General features: G+C 46.9%; 1 protein-coding gene across 6 annotated transcripts in view; it reads left to right on the top strand.

The window, feature by feature from the left end:
• The window catches only part of NTRK3 (neurotrophic receptor tyrosine kinase 3), a 388,853-nt gene that overhangs the window by 296,334 nt on the left and 66,753 nt on the right, over positions 1 to 25,766 (top strand). The gene's annotated exons all lie outside the window — the stretch shown is intronic.

Below are 25,766 nucleotides of genomic sequence, written 5' to 3'. Positions count from 1 at the left end.
AGCACGAACAGGATTTACAAAATCCCATTGGTGAGAGCAGGAGGCATGAATGGCAGGGGATGAGATAATTTATAAGCAGACCGTGCTGGTTGGGCATCCCCTCATTGCACTGTAGCTCTCATTGTGCATCACATTTGGACTTGTTTAAGGAACATGTGAGGCTCGCAGTGCTCTAGCCAGGACCTATGGGAGTGCCTATTTAAGTTTAGACACCCTGGCACCTCCTTCCTCTTTCTCCTAAGCTGGGCAGCTTCAGTATAGGAAGATTGGACTATGAAATGCCTTAATGTCTAGGGAGCTTCCTTAGGTTAACTCTGTGTAGCACCCAGCACACCACCCAGCAGAGGGACCTGTCTCATCATGAGGTCCTAAGTGGGTGACAGTGTTCATGCCTCTTCCTGTTCATCATTTATACCCCAGGGAGCAAGAACTGCTCTTCTGTGGGATTATTTCACAAACCCGCTGGAATAGGGTCTTTCAAGGAATACCTCTGAGATCATGAGCAAATGTTGCTTCATTGACTCATTCTTCAAACATATTTGGGGCATCCACTCTGTGCCACACACTCTGCTACTAAGTGAGTCAGTTGTATTTCCTGTCATCAAGAGCTTTATTGTCTCCTGCAGTGGTTTTCAATTGGGGGTGATCTTCTCCCCTAGGGGACATGTGTGGAGACATTTTTGGTTGTGACAACTGAGGGTGGGTGCTTCTGACAGCTCCCCACAACAAAGAATGATCCAGCCCCAAATGCTAACAGTATCAACGTTGAGAAACCCCAGTCTAGAGACAATACAGTCCAGTATTCACTAGTCTTGGGTAAGAGGGACCTCCCCACTTTTTAGGGCCCTCCTTTAGCTGCCAAGAGTCCTAGGGCCATGAGAAGGGACCATCTGGAGCCTGCACCCCACCTCCCTTCTAGCCAATGTTTCATTTCCTAAACCAGAATTCCTTACCCAAACAGCTCTCAGCTTGCCTCCAGGACACGTGCGGGTCTCTTCATTCATCTGTTCTAAGGGTGGGCTACGCTGCAGGTATGTGCACTGCTAAGCCCAAGAGTTGGCCAAAGGATTACTGTGTGGGGGCAGTGGGAACATCGAGAGTGTGAGGGTGGGACGGTTAGAGGAAGATGGAGTTGCAGGCTCAGTGTGCACACATATGTACGTGAGACCCCTTTCACTGTGGGATGGAAGACGGGGGTGGAAGAGAAGGGAACAGGCCAGGGCCCAACTCCTTAGCACCATGTGTCTCCACTCGCAAATCCGACGAACCAGAGACACAGGAAGTCACCTGGCCCTTCAGGTCATCCTGAAGATCAGTTTCGCAGGGTGGGAGGATAAGACATGCCTTATTTATTAATGTGTTAGCTTGATTTATAACTTCCAAATTTTAGACATGAGTGTGTACTTCTAATTATTCCCTTGTCCCAAGTCCTTCAAATGTAAGGAATAGGCCTGGTACAGATAAATGAGTAATTATGAAGCCATATGATGAAATTATGGGAGAGGTAAACATAGAGGAAAGACACCTAGTTCCCAAGTGGAGTTTTTTTTGTTTGGTTTTGTTTTGTTTTTGAGACAGTCTTGCTCTATCATCCAGGCTGGAATGCAGTGGTGTGATCTCGGCTCACTGCAACCTCCACCTCCTGAGCTTAAGCGATTCTCATGCCTCAGCCTCCTGAGTAGCTGGGATTACAGGTGCCCGCCACCACACCTGGCAGATTTTTGTATTTTTAGTAGAGATGGGATTTCACCATGTTGGCCAGGCTGGTCTCAAACTCCTGATCTCAAGTGATCCATCTGCCTCGGCCTCCCAAAGTGCTGGGATTATACGCATGAGCCACCTTGCTCAGCCTAATGGAGTTCTTAAAAATACTGAATCATGATATTGATCTGCAGATGTTTAAATAAAAATGGCAGTTCAAGGAATGGCATAATCAAAATGATCAGTTAAGACTTCAAAGTTTCCATTGTTTAGAGAGCTGCCTTCAAGCCTTGGAAATCCTGACTCCACTGCCTGGTAAATAAACACCACGGTCCTTTGGTGACCTTGGGCTGCCTGAGATACACAATTGTGGAGGTTCTTCCTGCTGGACAATCTCCACACTGGGGCAATGCTCTTACAGGCCCACCCAGTTGCCATAGAGACTGATCTCGAGGTCTCCACAATTGACTGGTATTTACTGGGGATCTGCAGCTTTCTGGATGCCGTGACCAGCATCATAAAGGAAAGAGAGGGGCTGCCCCTTCCCGGCTCCCCATTTGTGGACTATTGTGAGAATATCTCTCTGTCACAGAAAGGTAAAGACCCTGGAGAAATTGAATAGGAAGGATATTTTTTTCTTTTAATAACATTGTGCTTTTTTCTGATTACAAAAGTAATTTATATTCACTGTAGAAAATTCAGTGAAATACAGAAAAGCACACAAGCACATAAATTATCCACCATCCCATCACCCAGAGACAACACTGTTAACATTTCAGCTTTCTGCCTTCTAATCTTTTTTATGTACTTATTTATTTGTCAGAATCAAATCATTCCACATGCACATGCACATACACATTACTTTGCTACCTTTTTTTAAAATAAGATTGCATTTGCAATTTAACTGATCTTTTGCAATGTTAAAAATTTTTGTGTAAGTGATATATTCACCACATGGTTAAAAAAATACACATGTATACACACACACACAAACTTGCACAGAAATGTTCACAGCAGCATTTTTCATAATGGTCAAGAGCAGAAAAACACAATATTTATCAACTGGTGAATGGAGAAAGAAAATGTGGTGTAACCATAAAATGGATTACTACTGAGCAATAAAAAGGAATGAAGCACTTATACATGCTACAACCTGAATGAATCTCAAAGAAACATGCTAAGTAGCTGGACACAAAACATCCCATTTTCTATGATGCCATTTGTGTGCAATGTCAAGAAGAGGCAAATACAGAGAGACAGAAATTATATTAGTGGCTGCCTAAGGCTGGGGTTGGAAGCAGGGATTATGGACCCAGGGTTCTTGTTGGGGTGATGAATGTTTTAAAACTGGTTTATCTTGATGATTATACCATTCAGTAGATTTACTAAAAGTTGTTGAATTTTACATTAAAATAGGTAAATTTTATGGTATGTAAAATAATGTCTCAATAAAGTTTGTATATATATACAAAATAAGTTATATAATAAATATGTAAAATAAAGTTTGCATATATTAACTCAATGATGCTTATATATAATACATAGTAAATATATAATATATAAACTAAACATATATAATATATGTAAACTTTATTGAAGTATGATCATTATCCAAATTACTGCTTTAGATTGATCTATCTGTCTATAAAATGAGAGCAACTCCCCTTTTCACACCTGTTCCTCATTGGCAAGTTGTTCCTACCACCACTACCATTACCATATAAGTAACCTCTGTTATTGAGTGTCCTTATGAATTATATCTAAGCAAATTATATAAAACAAATATAAATATGTGTTTATTTTTTCTCTATTTTGTACAACTGCAGCTGTATCATACATACTATTGTGCATTTTTTAGGATAATCCCTTCCCCACCCCAGTTTCTTGGAGCTCTTAGAGAACTCCCTCATTGTTGTTTTAGAGATCCATACTATCCCATTGTATTGATGTACTCAAATTTCTTTAATTTCTTCACAATAGTTTGCTCTTATAAATCATGGAAATGGATTGATCCTAAATATATTGAAACAAAATAAATGTGGTTGAACCTAAATATAATATTAACATAAAGCCGTATGACCCCTATAAGCTATTTGGTATATCTGTTTTGTATATATTGACCATATGGGGTGATACCAATGTGTACCCCAAGAGTAATACAGATGCTCCTCAGTTTACCATGATGCTATGTCCTGATAAACCCATGATAAGTTGAAAATATCACAATTTGAAAATGCACTTACTACACCTAACTTACCAACCATCATAGCTTAGACTAGCCTACCTTAAATGTGCTCAGAACACTGACATTAGCCTACAGTTGGGCAAAATCATCTAACACAAAGCTTACTTTATAATAAAGTACTGAATATCTCATGTAATTTATGGAATACCATACTGAAAGTGAAAAGCAGAATAATTTCACACCATAGTGAAGTTGAAAAGTCCCAAGTCGAACCATCATAAGTGGGGGACTATCCATATATGAGAATGAGGTTCCCCACAGTCTTAATAAACAGAGGGTCATGGCTTGACTTTTAATGACTGTATCATGCTCCACTGTGTGGACATACCAGATTTATTTGTCTAGTCCCGTGTTTGAAAACTTGGATTGTTTTATTTTTCCATTCTTATGAAAAACAGCACAGGTATTTAGGTACTCTTGGTGGTTAAGCTGAACAAGGGAGATGGCTCAGTGGCAGCCCTCATCAGAGATAGTATGTCTGTCACTGCATTGCTACCTCTGATGAGGACTGCAGGTATCCAGTGGATTCCCCCAAGCAGGTATCCAGTGGATTCTCCTGAGGGACAGCTATCTTGTAGCTGACTGTGGAAAGCTATCTCCTTCTGAAATATTATTGCTTCAGACCCAAAGATGCAACGTCGTTGAATGCAGAGGTCATTATCTTTTTTCAGGTAACTTCAAGGTGTTGCCAACATTCACATAATGTTGTTCCCCAAAGGGCTTTTCTGGCCAGAGCCTTGCCACATTTTAGGGCTGGGGATTCTGAGCTGCACAGTCCAGAAATGTTAATGGGATTCTGAATGAAGCCTCTAATCTCTATGTCCTACAGAGGGTTAACCAAGCGTGACGCCGTGACTTTCTCAAGGTCAGAGTGAGGGTTGCGAGGTAGTACCCATGTATCCTGACCTCTTGCTCTGTCCTTTAAGCAGGTGGCCTCTTTGGAACACATCGGGTGGGGCATGGCAGTAGAGATTGAAGCTGGCTGTAAAAGGCCACAGACAATTCAGAGCGAGGCATTTCCAGCCAACCCACTGATCTGGGCTCCAGGCAAGGGAGGGGCACAAGGGAGAAGTCAACCAGCTGGAAGGAATTCAAGGAAATAGCAACAGGAAATCTGAAGGGGTGGAGAGATTGCTAGTGAGATTATCTATATCTGCAGCTTTTGAGGCCAGGTGATAGCCATGTTTTCTCTCTAGCAGCCCTCAGCAGTGACAGCAAAGCCCATGCTGTGGTTCCAACACCTCTCCTCCTCTTTTTCTAACAAACAGGGTCTTTAGTGACTTTCTGGGGGTGAGCATGGATGGGGCCAAAGATGGTCAGGCTGGAGAAATATATCCTCTTCTTCTCCTCTTCTGAGTTCCTGAGCTCTTGTCTGCTGAAGATGAAGTCCTGGGGGAAGGAAAGGTCTTTAGACAGCAGAGCAGATGATGCAGAAAGAACCCAAACATATGCGCGGGCAAGACAAGCATAAAGGGATGATATTAGGGATCAAGATCCGATGGCAACAGGGAGGGGAGAAAAAAGCTGGGTGTGGGAGGAGCATTGTAGTTGAAACCAATAAGTGCAATTAGGTTTGTGTCACTTCCTACAGCCCAAGCAAGCTGTTTGTTGGTCATCTGTTAGAGGTGGCTGCCAAGATGCCATGTGCATTCCAAGATCCCTGGGTGCTGGCCCTTCCTATCTGCCAGGCTGAGAGAGGGACAATGGATGCCAGCTCTGGAAGTCCACTCAGGCATGTGTGGCCCACCTCTCTGGTATGCTCCTGGAAGCAAGGGTAGTTGGAATCAAGGAAATACAGCATGAGAAAGAAGTCTGAGCACCTGCTCATCGCTTTCCTTGCAATGGGGTTGAGAAGAAGCAGTTATAGGTGGATTGAATCAGGGGTTAATGGCTAGGCCAAAGGGAAGCCTGGTGCTCTCACCAACACACCAGTGTCCATCTGTTGCTTAGCCCATCTGGGCATGCCCTGGGCAGGACCTGCTGCAGCTCAGAAAGCAGGAGCTTTTAGGGGACAGACTGCACCCTCAGGAATTGGCCTTGCCACTGCAGCCCACTTCAGACCTGACTTACTTCCTGCCTGATTAACTTTCCCATCTCCCACCCCAGCTCCTGCTGTAGCTGGCATGCCAATCTGCAAACCTGCTAATACTACAGTGCCCAGAAAAGTGGGTGCTCAAAAAGTATTTGTTCATTTAAAAAAGTTATTAGCTAAGGCATCAATTAAATGCGCCTTTAAAAAATCTCCCTAGAAGGAGTGTCTCCAGATTCTTTGGAAATCTACTCACATAGCTAGCTTGAGTTTTTTAGGGGTCGGTGGCATATGTTCTTCTTTTAATGACAGTCAACAGTTTAATGATAGTCTCTAAACTTAATGCCAAGTGTAGGCTATGCATCAGGTTTACATGGTGGATTCAAATCTGGTCTGTGCTTCAGAGGGAGATGGCCATGCACAGTGAAGTCATATACCACATTGTGATAAGTACCCGTATGCCCTGGGCTTCCTGGAATTTCAGAATCCTGATCATACCTACGTCTGTTGAGATAAGTGGGTACCCCATCCCATCAGATGCAAGGTTGCTAATGATCAGAGAGGCCAGGTAGGCATTAGTCAGACTGTGAAGGATTTGAACTTCACCTGTGTTGAATGAGGACTAGGAAAAAGCAATTGGGCCTGGGCATCAGAGATCGCTGTGACTTTATAACAGATAAAGTCAGGGGGGTGAAGTGGTAGAAGTGAGAGTGAAATGAGGCTTGAGAAATGATTGGGAAGCAGAAGAATGACATGGCATGCCACTTAGACTACCCATCAGAGTCTGGTGATGAAGGCAGACAAGGGAGTAATTTCTAGGGGAGGAAGTGTCAAGGAAATACTTTGATTAGGATGGTGGAAGCCAGGCGTGGTGTCTCACACCTGAAATCCCAGCACTTTGGGAGGCCAAGGCAGGCAGATCCTTTGAGGCCGGGAGTTCAAGACCAGCCTGGCCAACATGGCAAAACACCATCTCCACTAAAAATATAAAAATTAGCCAGGTGTGGTGGCACACACCCATGATCTCAGCTACTAGGGAGGCTGAGGCAGGAGAATCCCTTGAACCTGGGAGGCGGAGGTTGCTGTGAGCCGAGATGGCGCCGCTGCACTCCAGCCTGGGTGAGAGAGAGAAACTGCCTCAAAAAAAAAAAAAAAAAAAAAGGATGGGGGGAAGCTTTATTCTGTAGGTGAGAAGTCAGTGGGCAAGAGGGGTTTATAGTGTTGAAGAGAGATGGGTACTAGCTGGGTCCACATCCAAAAAGTAGATGGAAAAAAAAAATGAGATAAAAGCTTGAGTGGAAGCTTTACAACCTTGGAAGAAAGAGAAGAGTTATTAATTCATGTAAGATGAAGAAAAATAAAGATGAGATAAGTAGAATTGAAGAGAGAGGGAAATAAGGGAATTTCTTCCTATTTCCTTAGCTCATCTGAGAGTCCATTTATACTGGGAGATTTTTGCTGTGGTCCCTTTGACAGGAGGTCCTGGATTAGTCTTGTTTGAGGAAGGGACCCAAACAAGGTACTGATGAACAGATAGTCATTCATGAAGGAGGCAGAGCACTGCCTATTTCCACCATTATGAGTTTTGGCTGAACTCAACTGCTCTACACGCTTAATTTTGGCTGTCACAGCTAAATTTGGGGTCTGCTCCCCACTTTTTTTTTTAGTAGGATGCAGCTGGGGAAAGGCAGCAGGCAACCTCCTTCATCTCCAGTTTCCCACATGTCTGAGAATTCAACTTGGTGGCCATGCCAAGATATGCTGGCTCCATGCAAGGATGCCTTGGGACGGTGTCCCAGAGACTGACGGAGCTCCCTCTTAGCCGTTACCATGAAGAGAGTCGCAGAGCCCACAAAACTGCCACATATTTGAGGGCTTTCTAGTAGATTCAGTGGCCTTTTTGTGTTGGTGTCAATCCTTTAATGAATTAATGCTGTGATTGAGCTCTAGCTTGAGCGTAGGGCCTCAGATTGAGGAGCAGCTGGGATGTTCCATGAAGATCGAGACCCAAGCTTCTGATTTTCAGTAACTTTAAACATTTATGTATTTGCTGGTAGAATCTATGCTTAGATGGCTGTCATCTTAAGCTCGATATGAACTCAGAGCTGTGATTGATGTTCTGTTGGGCACTGCCCTGATTTAATAACTAGCACGCCTGCCTTGGTTTCAGAATTCGGATCTGCTGAAACTGCAGCCATCTCAGTTGGTGCTGTATCTCCAGCTCTCACTTGATGTTTCCAGAGAGTCACAGGAGCCTGTGGAGTAATGATAATAAAACCCAGAAAGGCAGCCGCTCATCTATTTAACGAATACTTGTTGAGTAACACTGTCCACCAGGTGGTGGCCGAGATGCTGGGTACAGCACTGATGGAGACACAAGGAGCCAGAGCTCTGCCCACTAGGGGACCAGATGATAAACAAACAAATAAGTCAGGAAGATAATTATCCGATGGTGGCAGTGCGAGGCATGAGAATTGAAACAGTGTGCTGGGCTAGAAGTGACTCCTTTCCATTGAGTGGTTGGAGAGCAAGCGTTCACAGACAGGTAGTGGCTGCTGTCATGGCTCTAAGGTGGCCCTGAGCTTGGAACGTTTAAGAAGAGAAGGAAGGGCATTGGGTAGAGTGGAGAGGGAATGCGGGGGGTGGGGGGGGGTGCGGGGGGTGCGGGGGGGCAGCAAAGATGTGCTCAGAGGGTTAGGCAGAATCAATTTCCATAAGCAATGATAGAGTGCATTGGGCTCTTACTCTAAACTTGGGTTTGAAGTAGGGGAGGAACATCAAGATTCCTACTTTACAGTTTTTTAAAGATGACTTGAGTTAGCTGACCATGTCCCAGAATTGGGGTGAGGGATGGAAGAGAGGGGTGGGAGAAGAATGGAAGCTCAGTTTAGGAGACCCCTGTGCAGGTGAGAGAGCCTCGTGGCTTGAGCTAGGATGGTGCCAGCAGGATAAGGGGCAGAGGGTCTATTGCAGATGTGGACAGATTTGAGAATTGCTTGGGTATAGAGTCGACAAGATTTATTGATGGGCTTGGGAGCACTGCAGAAAAGAGTCATCAAGGAAAACTCCTGGATTAGGGGCTTGAGCCATTGAGTGAATGGGAATGCTGCTTACCACATAAGGACGCCCTGGGGAAGGTCAGATTCAAGGAGAAGAAGCAAGAGTTCTTTTCAGCTGTGTTACATGTGAAAGACCACTAGACACGCAAGCAGAGATGCCAAGTAGGGGTTTGGACAACAATGCTGATTTCACAAGCCAGATGATATCTGAGCATCCTTCAGATGAAATCGCTGGAGCTCCACCCTGAATAGACGTTCCATCCTAAGGATGCTGAGAGTTGAGGTGGGCTGAAGTTATCTTACTCTTCTGAAATCTTCAGAGTTCTCGCTTTTATTGAAGTGGGTCAGTACAGACAGACTAAGCATCCTATATATGCCACTGCTCTTCTGACTCTTCATCCTGTATGTGAAACACGTCTTTTATGGAGTATTTTATGCCCCTGAAATCACTAATTTGTGGAATTGTGTGTGGAGCGGCTTTTGCTATAATTTTAGCATTACGTGGGAAGTTTATGATTAATCAACACAAACTCCCATATAATACACGTTAGACATTTCTGCTCTAAAAGACCTCCAGCCACCCCACCAACAGGCCACCCCCAAGCTTATAGGCTCCCTTTTGTTCTCTCCTAAGTCACCTGAGTTCCCTTCACTCATAGCTCCTCTCCTCGGGGAAATTCAGCCACCACACTCTAAGGTCCAGAGCAATTTAGTTCTTTCCTTTCCCAGGTTGAGCCTACTTTTGAATTTACACAGACTAATTAATGTGCTCTGCTAAACAATGGGCCATCGACTTCAGGTGTAACTTCCAGCAGCACAAAGAACTGGTAGAAGCTTAAAATGATTCAGTCCTCTTTCATAGTCTCTGAGAGGCAGAGGCAGCAGTAAAAAGACTTATTTCTCACTTCTGTGAAGCCTGTCACCCCACCTTACAGAAGTGACTACAGTTGGATTCACAGTGCACAACATTTGTTTCCTCTGTGTTAACCTAATTATAGTATAGCCACTCTATTTTCCAAGAGCTTCTTTTTTTCCCCATGCACTGTGCCAACTGATTTCCATATAGGATCTTATGCAATCCTACCACAACACTGTGCTATAGGACATCTTATGAGTCCATTTTGCAGATGAGGAGATTGAGGCTCAAAGAGGTTACACAGCTGGGGCAGTGGAACCTGGGTTGGAGTCCAGCCCAATCTCTTAATGACGCAACACAACGTCCCACAGGGATGTAGTGTGTAGATGCTCCTGCTGTGGGACTGTAGGCATCATAATAATGAACTTCTTGGTGATAATTATATGAAGACAATTGCCATGGTGATGATAGCTGAGACTTGATGCTTACCTAATAGCTATTTTTTCTAAGTGTTTTACACATGCTAACACATTTGTACACAAAACAATTCTATGAGGCAGGTTCGAGTATTATTATACCATTTTACAGCTAAGGAAACTGAGGACCAGAAATGTTAGGTAACTTTTCTAAGATGTCAGAGTGAAATGATTGGTGTAGGCTGGATTTGATCCCAGACAGTCTGGCTCCATGGGTCATGTTGAGTGGGATTGGCTGGAGCTAAGACGATTGGGTGAGGAGGCAATACAACTCACTGCTCCGCCCCCAGTGCAGAGATGTCTTAGTTACGGCCCTGAGAATTGATAAATGATAACCAGAACAAGGTGGGCTTTTCTGGACAGTGTTTCCCTAAATGACTACCCCACCCCTGCCTTAAAAAACAGAGCAGCGTGGCTCACACCTGTAATCCCAGCACTTTGGGAGGCTGAGGCGAGTGGATCACCTGAGGTCAGGAGTTCGAGACTAGCCTGGCTAACATGGCAAAACCCCATCTCTACTAAAAAATACAAAAATTAGCCGGGCATGGTGGGCGCCTGTAGTCCCAGCTACTCAGGAGGCTGAAGCAGGGAGAATTGCTTGAACCCAGGAGGTGGGAGTTGCCGTGAGCCAAGATTGCACCACTGCACTCCAGCCTGGGCAACACAGCAAGACTCCATCTCAAAAAAGAAAAAAGGCTGGGCGTGGTGGCTCACACCTGTAATCCTAGCACTTTGGGAGGCTGAGGCGGGTGGATCACCTGAGGTCAGGAATTTGAGACCAGCCTGGCCAACATGGTGAAACCCCGTCTCTACTAAAAATACAAACATTAGCTGGGTGTGGTGGCACATCCCTATAATCTCAGCTACTCGGGAGGCTGAGGCAGGAGAAACACTTGAACCTGGGAGGCAAAGGTTCAGTGAGCCGAGATTGTGCCATTGCACTCCAGCCTGGGTGACAGAGTGACTCCGTCTCAAACAACAACAACAACAACAACAAAAACCAGAACAGCATACTTTGTATGTACCTGGAGTAACTTGCAGTATGTTATTTGGGCACTTTTACATTTTTATTGCTATTGTTGGAAGATGAAAAAGCAGTTTCCATCTGACTGTTGCTTGCAAGTCATTTTTCCATATATTCTCCCATTTATACACAAAGAAATGGAGGCCCAGGGAGAGTAGATAGTCTACCCTGACCCCTCCAGATCTAGATACACGCACCTTCCCAGTACCCCAAGGGTCCCCTCCTTGTCCCACCACGGGGCTTATTACAATGTATTCAAATTTCCTGGGTGACTCATCTATCCTCTTCTCTAGACCAATGAGCCCCAGGAGGACCAGAAGAGTCTCTTATTCCTTGCTGGAGACCCTAACCCAGTTCCTGACACACACTATAAAGTTTAATGCATATTTGTTGAATATGAAAAGGATTGAACCAACATGTGACCCCTCAGCAAATAAGTGGTAGAGCCCTGGTTGGCACCTTAGTTTCCATCACTGTCAACAACGATCTTCTTTGTTGAACTGGCCTCTTTTCTGCCCAGTACCACTAGGCAGGGGGCTGGAATGGGGCCAGTGGTTGTGCCTGTTGGCAAGTTGGAGCAAGGGTTACTCACAGGCGTTGGTGTAGGTGAACATTTCTAGATCTCTTCATCCTCTTCTCAGTTAAGACCCAGGCACAGAGCTATTCACTTGCTGCAATCCCATTCAACCACTCGTAGGGCTCTCTATGCCAATGTGAAAGGCACTCAGCAAGGTCACTGTGTGTGCCTTCCACCTGCTGTGAGTTTATCATTTGTTGTCGGCTGCCCTCCAGGTTCCCTGAGCCATGCCGTGTCCCCAAATCTCCTGACCCTCTGTAGCGTGCAGCAGATAACAAACAGCCTCTGTAAGCTGAGCAAAGGCCCCAGTTAAACACCTATGGCCTGGGGCAATCAGAGTTCTCTATAGCTCAAAGTGGCAGGCGGAACCTCTGCAGACAAATTCCTGCTTCAGGTGGGCAGGTGGAGTAGGTGTGTTATTAAAGGAGGGAGGACCTTTGAATTTATACTTGTCTCCGTGTCCACGGGCACAAGACAGCTCAAACTGAGCAGCCTCGGGTAACAGAGCAGAAATGAATCTTAGTCTTAGCATGCACTCCATGCCTGATACTATGCTAAGGGGTTTACAGATGAATATTAACTCATTTGCTTACAAATGTTAGCAGTAGATCACACTTCCCAAATGCAATGTCATGTCAGAGAGGTTGAGTAAGATGTCTGGTGTCACACAGCTAGTTAGTAGCAGAGCTGGGAGTGCCCCATCTCATAGTTCACACTGCTCCTTACCACACTCCTGGGAAATCTATGGCCAAAGAATTGTGCAACTTGTGCATGAGAAATGAAAGGACTTACTAAAAAAGACAGACACTGTGGCTGTCAGGGAATTTATGGATGCACTTATAGATGATTTTATTTATTGATCTGTTTATTTTTAGCATCCACTAAATGAAAACAGTGTAGACAGCACATCAGGTGAAAAGATGACATGGTTTTTCACACATGTTCAATTAGTAACCATGGGCACTGAACAGCAAATTCCATTTCCCAAACCCTGGCTGGCTAGAAACTTTTCTGGGGGAAGTCTCTTCAATGAAACATTTATCAAGTGGTTTTGCTCTGTTGCAGATAATATTTTTTTTTCCTATGACTGATCTTCCATCCAAATATTTAATTTCTTCCTGATTTAATAACTTGGATTTCCTAACTCATTCTGCCTAAGTCATGACCTGGAGTAACTGGAGATTCACATATGTTTGCTCCAAAATCTCACAGATAAGGGGAAGTTATACAGGAGAATATCCATGTGTAATTGACACAAAACACATTTGCAGGAGGCAGGAGGTATAGCTGTCTGGTCGTTCAGCCTCCATACTTTTGGTACTGAAAATGGGAAAATGAGTGAGTACTCAGAGAAGAGACATAGAGGGAAAGGGCTAGTTTCTAGGGTAAAGAGCTGGTGTGGGAAACACCTCATCTCACATATGTCCCCAGTTGGAATTTGTAGGACTGTACAAAGACAGCCCAAGGGCTGGCATCTCAGAGAGCTGGCAGGAGAGGGATGGCAACCCAGGCCATGGGCCCTGCCTGAACCCTGCACAGTGGAGGCTCAAGGACCCATTCACATCTGCCCACAGAGCCTACAATAAAGATCTATTTCAGAGACAAAATGTATGCATACACACACACACACACACACACACACACACACACACTGAAAAGGTCTGGCAGGAGCAGAGCAGCTGCAGAAGGCAGCAAAGAACAGGCTGGCGGTGGAGGTCAATAACCCTCATGAAGGAGGGGCAGGTGGGCAAGGGGCTAGAAAGAGCTCGTTCCCAGGGAAAGCAGAGAAAGTAGAGTGGTCTATTCCCAAGGAGGCCACAGCATGCAGACAATGTGTAGATGTCACCATATCAAGCAGCAATTTCTTCTGAAAAAGCAGAGAGGAAACGTCCCCGAGGCTGATAAGAAAGGGGAGTTGGGGTCCTTCTGCGGAGCATGGAAGGATGGCTCCTTTTGGGGCTCCTGAGTGTGTTTGATGTGGGTCCCTGAGGCTGATGCCCCAGAGACCTCACCTTGGTTCTTCTGGGGCCATCCAAAGAGGTCCAGGCCTATCAATAAGAGGTGGCCATTCATTAGCTGCACAGGTCTAGGATATTCAGTGAAGATTTCTCCCTTCTCTATTTTCCACTGACCATCAGTCCCAGAAACCACTTGACCTCCAATGTCTGGGATCTTTCCAGAGACTAGTAAGAACAAATAACATTGACATCATTGAAACCTCCCACTTCTCTGTGTGACTCAGTTTCTGTCAGTACCAGGAAAACGATAAAGACTCGTCTTCTGGTTCAAAGCACCATCCATGTAAGTGTTTGCTGATGACTTTAGCTAGTGCCCGAAAGGCAGCAAACTCGGAGCTTGGTGAACACAAATGGACCTGATCCAAGACCCCCAAGCCAGGGGAGGGATTCCAGGGGTCAGATAGGGGCACTGGTAATTCCACCAGTTCTTTTTCTTTGGTTTTCTTTTGTTGTTTTCTATAGAATTATAGGGTGGGAGAGGTTCAGGAGACAGGCCAGAAAACCACCGGCCAGTGCGTTTAACATCTGGTGTGGGGGAAACTCTTGGAAGTCAGCTCAGAGGATGTGGTGGGAAAACACCTGGCAGAGTGAGTGGGCTTCGACAGGGGGAAGCATGGATCTGGGATCGCGGAGGCCTTGCGGAACGAATCTACTGGCTGCGCTGAGCTCTGGCTGCCCACGCGGAGGGCCGGCGTGGCTGGGACTCGCAGGCCCTGGCCTCCGACCTTGTTCCCCATCAGCTACAGGGTGAGGGCCAGAGCGAGAGGCTTGGAGAGGGCGGCGGGGGTAGGGCAGGAAAGGCAAGGGTGCCTGGCAGAAGCCCTGGCTCCGGGAGTGGGAGTGGGGAATGGGAACATATACCTTGAAAGGGGCCCAGCGTGAACTCTCGGGACTCCCGGACAGTCTCCTCAGTCTGCGGAGGGTGGGCTTCAGAGACTTCCAAAAGAGTCTGATGGAAACGGTGTCCAAATGCAGAGGTCACGCGGAAGGAGATGGTGCCGGGAATAATGGAGTGCGCACAGGGTGAGCTAGCAGCCAAGATAACTTTGTATCACCAAGGGCTCTAGAGGAAGCCTGTGGGAGCTGGGCTGAGTTAGGGAGGCACAGGGAGCTGTCTGTCCCTGGGGCAGGAAGAGGAGGTCGGGGTTTGCAGGGAGGCTGATCACTAGCGCCCCTCTGCACACCTGAGGGAAGACAGGAAGCCCCAATGGGGCAACCAGAGCTGCCCAAGGGAGCTTCCCCGCTGTGCAAGGGCAAGAGCCCTTTCATGGGGGGCACGTGTGTGTCCTAGGAGCTCACGACTAGACTGGATTTTAAGCACTTTAGGAAGAAGAGGAAAGAGGAGTCTTTCTTTCTTTTCTTTTTCTTTCTTTCTCTTCTTCTTTCTTTCTCTCTTTCTTTCTCTTTTCCTTCTTTCTCCTTCCTTTTCTTTCTTTCTCCTTCCTTTTCTTTTCTTTCTTTTCTTTTCTTTCTTTTGAAATGGAATCTTGCTCTGTTGCCCAGCCTGGAGTGCAGTGGCACCATCTCCATTCACTGCAACCTCCTCCTCCCGAGTTCAAGCGATTCTCCCACCTCAGCTTCCTGAGTAGCTAGGATTACAGGTGCGTGCCACCACGCCTGGCTAATTTTTGTATTTTTAGTGGAAACGTGCTTTCACTATATTGGCCAGGCTGGTCTCAAACTCCTGACCTCAGGTGATCTACCTGCCTCAGCCTCCCAAAGTGCTGGGATTACAGGCGTGAGCCACCACACCCAGCCAAGTCTTTCTTGAAGAAAGACCCTTAGGGTTAAGGACCCCACATGGGGATACTAGTTTCTACATTTCCGTGGACTCCGGGCCTGCCTTCCATTCCCTTCAGAAGCAGGGCATCACCTTCTCTCTGGTGTCTGAGCCTTCTGCTTTAAGCAAGAGTAAAGTTAGGCTTTTCCACAGAAAGGCCTCCCAAGTCTCTGTGGAAGGCCTCGCTGGGTGACCTGTTCATTTCCTAGGGTCCTTTGTGCATTAACTAAAATCCTTTCCATCAGTAAGTTCATTGCTAGGGTAAAGAATGAGGGTAAACAGACTTCTTCAGGCCAGCAAGCTTTTCTTCTGGAACCTGGTGAATGTAGGAAGTCTAAAGGCTTGGCCTGTGTCCACAAATGAACTGGAATTTTATGCCTCAGTATAACTAAATTCTATCACATAAGAATTGAATGTTGGTCTTTGCCAACACCACTTACTCTCTCTAGTTAGGCAGCAAGATTGTTTTGAGCTGGTTTTCTCTGAGCTGCCGAGGTGAGCTTATGTAGGGGGCAACAAAATAAGCAGAGATGGTCCCAGGACACCTACTTTTGCATAAGTAATAGACATTCTGAGGAGAGAAAGAGAAGATCAGGAGATGATCTTACGGATAACACAGGATTATTTCCCGTGTTGGGGATTGGGTTGATTTCTACTAGTGGAAGTGGGGATGGGTACCCCAGATGGAGGAAAGCTAGGACACAGATGCACAGCACGAGCTCACATGGTTGCTCGGAGGACACTGGATGGCCAGCCTGTCCATCTGTTGGATCTATTTAACGCATTTGTGAGGATGAAGCCTGGGGATTTGGGCCAGGTTATCAGAATTCTCAAATATCAGACTAAAAACTGCCCTGAAGACATGGATACTCTATGTTAAGGCCTACTGAGCAACTACTGTGTGCCTCCCAACTGTTTTAAACACTTAATCTCTTCATTTAAAGATATCAAAACTCCATGCAGTAAGCACTTTAATAGTAACAGTAACAATAATCAGGGAGAATCCTTGCAGGTTTGAGCAGAGAGCAGGTGAGAGGAAGAAATTGGCTTATTCCTTCCCGAACTTTTATGGGCATTAGCTCCTTTGACGTGCTCCAAATGTATGACTGTACACATAATTTCACTGAATCCTCGTGGCAAGTCAATGAGGTGGATATTTTCTTAATTTCGCTCATGAAAACAACATTTGAGACTGGTTTAGTAAATTGCCAAATGCGGCCTCTGAGGATGTGTCCTTGAGTGTGAATTTATACCCAGTTCTGCCTCATTCCAAAGCCATGTTCTTTCTCAGTCCCCTTACTCTGATCCTGGTGTTTGCTCCCAAGGTCCCCTTCCTGTCCTTTCTTCTTTTCTTTGTGTCTGTTGTATTTTGGGGGGTGCTGCTGCCTCTCTTTTACAGATCAAATGATGCTCTTTCTCCCTCTCCTGCCTGAAGCAGCTCAGTTGTATCTTGGACCCATGGTTGTGGGTAGTTGTCAAGGCCAATGGTGTGTCCCGCGAATGGGTGACTGGGATCCTCTGGTCTCCCCTTCTACGGTTCACCCTGTGGTCCTCACAGGTGTTTCTCTTCCTGACCTCAAGACTTTCAGCGTGGAGCTACATCTCATGGCTCCAGTGCCCTGCAGCCTATGTCTCGGCCCAGAGTACTGGTGCTGGAAGGGACAGCCTTTAGCACATTGTGCTCTGTGTGTTCTGGTGAGAACATGACATCACAGGGAGGGCTTTGGGGACAGAGTCAGATGCCAGGAATGAGAGGCCAAGGCAGCATTCCTGGGTAGTAGCTGGAAAGGAAGGGCCTCTGGGGAGATTGAGAGGTGGGATGTGACCCTCATATGGGCACTTTGAAGAGGATTTGTCAAGCCAGAAGAGGCAGAGGAAGGAGGGGGCCCAGCAAGTTGTCGGAGGGACAGATTCTCAGTCAGAGCCTGAGATTCATCTTTCAGCACCTAACTTCTCAATTCCAGATGGCTGTCCTTGGGGAGTTCTTTTTTCTCTTTATTCTTGGCTCAAGCAGTCACTGCTTAATGAGAGCCAGAGGCACTCTTGCCAGGGGAAAGGCCAACAGAATATAGAGACCAGGAAATGGGTATGAAAGGGCAGGCGTACTGTGGTTAGGGAGGCTGATGTTGCGAGCCTGGGTGTTGGTTGATGTCTGAGCTCATGGCGGTAGAGCACAGTGGGGTAGCACTGGGGAGCAGGGACACTTCTGAACTTCAGCCTCAGCTTCTGAACTTCTTGTGTCAGGAAACGTGAGCTGGAAATTGCCCCAGAACAGACAGTCCTCTGCTGATCCTGTCTCTTCACTGCTTCCAGAAACAGCAGGGTGTCTTATTTATATGTTCATCTTGGTGGGAACACAGTGTCTCCGTGTCCTAGACTGCTACCTCTAGCCTAAGGGTGTACACGTGCCCCAGAGTGGGACCTGCTGTTCGCTGAGCTTCTTCAGAGCTGACCACAGAGGCACTTTGTTTAGAAGTCTAGGGAGCCGGAGACTGAGGGTTAGGATGTGGGTCTCAGTACTTTCCTGGTTCAATACGATCTTGGTTCCTCGGGCCATTCTCGGAGCCAGTACATAAATAAGTCTGTTCTTAGGAACTTCCTGGCTCTTTTCCCATTGTCACTCATCTTTCCTTTCTTTTTGCCACTCCCCCAGATTCCCTTCTTCCTTCCTCTTTGCAGTGTTTTCCCTGCTAAAGTCTCTAGCAGTGCTTCAGGGGGAGTTTTAATTTATTTGCCCATTCATCATATAGTTAGTGGGTACCTACTTGGTCTCAGGCCCTGTGCTAGGCCCAGCCTATGAGCTTGAGCAACACATGCCTTTTGACTTTTGGCCTTTTGACTTGTGCAACTGCCAGTACCCTTCAAAGCCTCTTTGCAAAGATGTCAAACTCTGAAAAGAATGTGTGAGGGAAGCCCTAATCCAGAGAAGGCCTAGGGATGAGGCATGGACTGGCCAGCAGAAAAATCCAGGTTCTTGCTCTTAGGTAAAAAATCCTGAGCCAACCTGGCCCCAGGGCAGCAACAGCAACAATCAGGACTGGTGGTCATTCAACCTGGATGTTCCCAAGTCATTGTTACCCCATTTGACTAATCATTTTTATTTTTTTATTTATTTGTTTATTTTTGAGATGGAGTCTTGCTCTGTCGCCCAGGCTGGAGTGCAGTGGCGCAATATCAGCTCACCACAATCTCCGCCTCCCAGGTTCAAGCGATTCTCCTGCTTCAGCCTCCCAAGTAGCTGGGATTATAAGCACACGGCACTGAGTGTGGATAATTTTTGTATTTTTGGCAGAGCTGGGGTTTCACCATGTTAGCCAGGCTGGTCTTGAACTCCTGACCTCAAGTGATCCACCTGCCTCGGCCTCCCAAAGTGCTGGGATTACAGGCGTGAGCCACCACACCTGGACTTGATTACTAATTTTTAAATTCTAGACCTCTAAAAAAATTCTGCAGTGTTTTTGTCTTAGATCTCCAGCCTTCAAAATGTCTTCTCTTAGAAAGGTCCTTTACAGGAAACCAGGAGATCCTCTTTTTTCTCCTAGTCTATAAATCATTCAGGGATGGCTCTGCAGGAGTGGTGGTTTGAATAGTTTAGCCATGCTCTACTCTTCTGTCCAAGTGGAGAACTGACTGGGTTGGCTGGAGACCCCTACAAAGGGCTTGTAGCTGGCCAGGGCACATGTTTGCCTGGCTATGCTGTTATGCAATACCTTATGCAGTTAGCTCCTCTTGCTTGCCATTCATAGAAGGCGTGAGGTGAGACCCAGCCAGGAGGCCAGGAGAAAGTGTGAGGGCAGTTCTTTCAGGGCTGGCAGAAATTTATATCTTGAGCTCAGGCAGGGCCCTGCCCTCTTGGTGGTCTCCTTCCCCCTCAAAGGTTCAAAGCTGGCCCTCTTTCTCCCTCCTGCCACTTCAAACACCCAGAGTTGGAGCTCCAGGAATGTTTTTCTTTTCCATTTAAAGACATTCCATTTCATGTGTAATTAAACATGTGGTATTGAATTAATGTTTTCTTCTGAGCCTTTTTGGCAGCCAGAGACCCTAGGGTCTGGTTAGTGCAGAGAAAACACGCGCTTCTCACAGATCCTCCCTTCCTCTCCCTGTTTCCTCTTCCCCCTTCTCCTGCCAAGAATCTCCCTCCTTCCTCCTGTGTGTATTCACACTCAGGACTCACCTTGTAATGGGTGAGCCTGAGGTCCTGGAAACTCTGTTTCTGGGTGGGGCAGCAAGGTCTTGGATTTCTGCATTCTGGTGCTGGCTTTATCTTCAAATGTCATCCTGCTGGCTCACATTGAGCTTAGGTGGTGGCAATCAAGGGTAGCAAGAATAGGTTCCAGGATAAAGTGACACACTCTCTCTTTACAGATGTTACTGGTTTTTACTAAGTACTGATGCCAGTGCAGAAAGCAGAGCCTCTCTCTGAAGTAGGGATTGCAGGGGTTGAAGGGGGCTGTCATGATTAAAGGATGTCAAGGTGGCACAGTCTGCTCAGCCCAGCCTTTAGAGTCCCACAGGACACCTCTAACAGCTAGGGGATCTTGGGCAAGTTACTTAACCACCTTGAGCTTCAGCCCCCTCATCTGTAGCACGGGGACAGCAACATATTGTGTTTAAGAGAGTTGTAGGGCCGGGCACGGTGGCTCACGCCTGTAATCCTAGCACTTTGGGAGGCTGAGGCAGATGAATCACCTGAGGGCAGGAGTTTGAGACCAGTCTGGCCAGCATGGTGAAATGCCATTTCTACTAAAAGCACAAAAATTCACCAGGTGTGTTGGCACGCACCTGAAATCCCAGCTACTCAGGAGGCTGAGGCAGAATTGCTTGAACTTGGGCGGCAGAGGTTGCAGTGAGCCCAGATTGTGCCACTGCACTCCAGTCTGGGTGATAGAGCGAGACTCCATCTCAAAAAACAAACAAACAAACAAAAAACCCACAAAAGACAGAGCTGTAAAGATATCATGTGCTCAGCCTGGTGTCTGGCTCAGGATAAGTGCTCAACTGATGGCAGTTATTTTTATTATAAATAAGGGCGCAAAGGGATAACAATAAGCTAAAGGAGCAGTGCAGAGCGAGATGGAATCCACAAGGGAAAGATCTGGGAGGTCTCAGTGATGAGGACAGGAACTAGTTAGGAACTGAGTGTCAACATGAGCCAGGGAAGAGGGGAGGGCAGGATGGTTAGGAGCTCCTACCAGGGGCCAGCCCTCAGGGCTGCTGGCCGTGGCAGGGGACTGCTTCTGAGCCTCTTAAGTCAACACCTTCACAGAAGGACTGTCTCAGTCCTGTCCACACACATGGTCCCCAAGACAATAATTAGCCAAAGCACCGAGGTGGCAAACAAGTTTCTGTTAAGGCAATCTGAGTGTGACTGAGCGCACACACTCACCTTTGGGGACCGAATTTGCTGCTTGGCATACAGCAGGATAACTGTTATTTATAACCACCGACCCTGGGAAATCGGGTTCCTCTCTACTGATCAATACCAATCTTGAGTAGGTGGCTGTCTCTGCCTTTTGATGTCTTTATTCCACTGTCTGACCAACCTCCTTCCGCAAACTGTTTTGGCCTCTGAAGGAGGAGGAGGTCAGGCATGGTGGTGGCAGCCGTTGACAGAGCTGATGACCTCTGAGCCAGGGCCAGCTTACTCCTGGGCAAGCGCGTGCCGTTTTATTTTAGGAGAAAATCATCATCCTTCTCCACATTTCTTTCCAAGCCACGATTTTATTTGCAAGATAGGTGTTGAGCTCCTAGTTGAAATGAAAATCGGAAAGGAAAGAAAAACATCTGTTAAATGTCTAATATATTTTGGATATTTTATATTATCTTTATTATCTAAACATTTTAAATCATCCTCTGAACAGTTCTGCCAAGTCAATATCCATGTTCCCATTCTACAGATAAGGAACTAGAGGTGCGGAGAGGATAGGATTCAATTAGTAAGTAAGAGGGTCAGGATTTCAATAGAGATCTGTTTTTTTTTTGTTTTTTTCCCAGTCTTCACTCTTTCAGGAGTGCCATTTGGGGCAGATTTTTTGTTCCCTCTTCCTCCCTGGTCAGCAGGGCTGAGCAGTTTATGCCTGCCACCTCCCTGCCCTCATTCTCCCAGAACAGGGAGGTGAAGCTGACAGTGGTCACCTCTGTGTCCAGTGATGTCAGTGTATCCAGCGGCTCTGTGTATACTTCCCCTCCCGCCCCACAGGGCAGCCAAGGGGAACAGAGGTAGGACGAGGGATAACCCCTGCCTGCCCACTGACCTCTCAGGGCTCTGAGGTTTTCTGTCCAGAGGTGACCAGTGACCTCAATGGATTAGAGATTCTGCTCTAGGTCATGCTTGCTGCAGGCCTGGAAGACCTCCCAGAAGTGAATCCCACACATATGGAATAGTTATCTTGGTCCCCACTACAGAGAAAGAATTCTTGGAGCAGCCACTAAAACACAGAAATCTTGATTCTGTTCTTGTGTCAGATGAACCGGTTGTCTTGTGGGAACAAGAAGATCTACAGGTGGCTTCCTCTGGTGGACCCCAGTTGGTGGCTGTCTCACAAAAAGGAATTAGGGAAAAGCCAGGCCAGAAGGTCCCAGGAACTCTTTTAATTTCCCAAATAACCCTTCCCGTTATATAGCAGCCCCCTGCTTTCTCCAGTAGCCCCTTTTTTGTTGGAGATTGGGAGGTCTTCCCACGGCCTGGGGTATTCATCCCCCTTCCTGCCTCCCCTTCCAGTGTCTCCATGTCTGAGCCTTGTGACCCAGACTCTGCTGGGCCAGCCAGCCAGGCAGTAAAAGGAGATTGATGCCCTCTCCTCTTAGGAAAATCCATCACTTTTTGGCGTGTGGGTCAGATAGCTTCACCAGAGGCAGCTCTGAACAGCACTGTGTGAGCTGAAAGCATGCAGAAGCAGGGACCCAAATAGACGCGTGGACGTCAGAAGTGAAATGGCTCACTCCAGTCATTCCCCAGGGCTTGAGCAGAGGCTGTTCCTCCCGCACTCTGTCCCCAGATACACTCTTCTCCCCAGGGCTTTGTCTGTTCTGTAAGGCTTCCAGCGGGGGCTCCTGCCCTCGCCCTTGGGAAGATGCTGTCGTAGAATTCCAGGATGAGCAGAGTGAGGGAAAGTTGAGTAGTGGAAGATGGAGGGTTAAGCATCTGTGGACTGGATCATTTTAGTGGCCATAAAGCTGGGAAGACAGAGCGAAGGCAGCGTAAGGTAAAGGAAAGAACATGGGTTTGGGAGTCATAAATAAGAGAGTCCTTCTTTGGCCGCATTTTACCTCTGTGAATTTGGCAAGTTACCCCCGCCTCTGTTTTCTCATCTGTGAAAGGGGTGTAATAACACTTATCTCTCAGTCTCTCAGGGTTATGATGAGAATCAAGTGTTGAACACACAGTAGGTGTTGAATACATAGGATGCAAGTTAATTCCCTTTGCCCTACTGTTTCCTCGGTAAGTTCAGTGAAAGAAGCTGCTCATATGGTATTCTGGAGTCTCCAGTCTTGTTGATGCATGGGGTTGTCCACATGGAAGTAATTTGCCTTATGGGTTTGGCCCAAATCCAGCCAGTCTCTGCCAAAGCTCCCTGGTTACCTTGTGGAGCTTCTTATCCTCATGACGAGGAACCAGTCCTCTCCTGGGGGAGAATTTATGGTCGAATAAAATCTGTGCTTATTTCCCATTCCTCCTTCAGCTCCTTTCCAGCACTCACCACCCTACCCAGGGCTAAGCACAGGTATTGGTGTCAGAATTCTTTCACCCTGAAGACAACAAGAATGAGCCAAGGCTATTTTCTTCTGAGCACCTGAGTATTTCCACATCCCAGAAAAAGGTCCATTTGCACATTTGGGGAAGACACTTTGGCCCACGGAGGCTTCTGCTTGGGCTTTTTCATGTGCTCGCAGAGAGCAGATGAGCTTCCAGTAATATGGTCACTTGCCCTCTGCTACCTTCAAGGCTCACAGCCGTCACAGCTTCCCCACTCCTGCAGCCAGGGGTTTGCAGCTGCTGCCAGGCTCTCCTGGGATGTTGAGGGAGGGCTGAAAAACCACTCCCTGGATGCCGCTCCCACTTGGCTTGTCTGAATCTCTCAGGGGTCGTGATTCTTGCTGCCGAGGGAGGGAGAGGAGAAGGACGGGTTCCAAGATGTGACCGAGGCACAGCAGCTGAAAAACAGAGTCTGGTTCTCTTTAAAGCTCCTCCATTCCCATTTTGCACTAATTGTAGCTGGGAGTGAGTGTTCTGAGTGGAGCTGGCGAGGTCTCCCAGCCCAGAGTTGGACTTGGGGACCCAGGAAAATCTATAATATTGTTTTGCCTTTGTAGAGATGTTTCTAGAACATAAGAAGGCAAGAGAGGCATGATCTGCATTGCATGGATGGGTAGTTGGGCCTCTGAGAAGGGACTTGACTCAATCTAGGCCACACAGCTAGGGAGGGAAGGAGGACCTTTGAGCTAAGCCCAGGACATCTCACCTTCTCTTGGGCTTCTGGAAGTGAGGCATGGCGAAACTGTTTGTGAGCATGGTACTTGTTTAGACCAAGTTGTAAAGGTAAACTTCTTCAGCTGGCTAATTTCCCACCCCACCAAAGAAGCCATGTTCTAGTGATTCTCAAAGTGTGGTTCCTGCACCAGCAGCACCTGGGAACTTAGAAATGCATATTTTCAGGCCTCAACCTGGACCTACTAGATTGGAATCCCTGGTGGAGGAGCCCAGCAATCTGTTGTAACAAGCCGTCTGGGTGATTTTGACGCATTCTCAAGTTCTCCTATTACAATGCAGAGGGAAGGTGGGATTGGGGTGGAGTCTGGGGCCAAACGGGGCTCTTCCCCAAGTAACTTGGCAACCCTGCCATGTCCTGATGCTCTGAATCCCATGCCCAGCTCAGTCACCAGGTGGGGATGCCTGATTTGGCCCTCATTTCTCCTTTTTGTAAAATAATATCAATAATAATGAAAATGCCAAAACACAGCCTACATTTTGGAGGACTTAAATGTTTACAAACTTCCATGCTCAGGTAATAGGTAAGTTAAACTCGTACTATTCTCCGCATACCCATTTTACAGGTGAGAAATCTGAGACCCAAGGTTTCATTGTTGTTGTTGTTCTGTGAGGTGCACAAGCTCTTGGAGGATCCGGGTCTTGAAGCAAGCACCTGTGGCTTCCCAGGCCTTCCCAATCCCGGCATGTTCAGAGATGTGGGCTTGACATTGTACAGCTGCCATCATGAGCCCTGTCTTCACTCCCAGGCCATGCCAGGACACTCACCTTGCAGAATCTGTGTGTCATCCCTAGTCACCTGGGAATGATTAGGTAGCAGGAGCAGGTGGCCTCCCGAGAGAGGGCCTGACTTCCTATTTTCTCCCAGTGGGAGACTCTTTAGCCTTGCCCTCCAAGGTCAACAAATACCATTCCTCAGAGGCTGAGAAACGGAGACAGAAAGTGTGAAGAAGGGAACCAATTTTAATCCCCTCCCTGTAAAGACTGGGGCATAGCCCTGCAGTGCGTAGCAGCCGCATTGCAGCCTGTGGCTTGGGAGGAGCGGTCGCCAGCAGCTGTTAACGTGCACGTCCGTCCTGGTGGGAGGAGAAAATAATAGTCTGTAAATGCTTCCCCCTGCAAATCCTTACTAGGCAGATCATCTGCGACACTGTGGGGATACCAAGGACTCTGATGGGGGGAAAAAAGATTCCTGTAGTTTATTATTGAAGGAATCCCCAAACCAACAAAACACTACCCCAAGGCTTCCAGCCATGCCCCTCTGTCCCTGTTATGTCTCCTCATTTACGGGGATGGTCTGCCATGGCCCAGGATCTGCAGCTTTCATTTCTCGACCAAGTCACTTGGGATAATCCGCTTTTTGGCTCTGCAATGCTCTTCATAATGTGAATACAGGTATTTAATGGGCTTCTGCCTGTTGAACAATTAATGTAAAGGTCAGTGAGTAATCTCCGGTTTGCTCTTTTCATCACCAGCCCACTGCTTGTACAACTCCTTCGTAGCATTCTTTCCA

The sequence above is a fragment of the Pongo pygmaeus genome, chromosome 16 (genome assembly GCF_028885625.2).
Source record: "Pongo pygmaeus isolate AG05252 chromosome 16, NHGRI_mPonPyg2-v2.0_pri, whole genome shotgun sequence".
In the NCBI taxonomy this organism is placed as follows: Eukaryota; Metazoa; Chordata; class Mammalia; order Primates; family Hominidae; genus Pongo; species Pongo pygmaeus.
The sequence above is the reverse complement of the archived record's forward strand: the minus strand, read 5'-3'. Positions and strand labels throughout refer to the sequence as shown.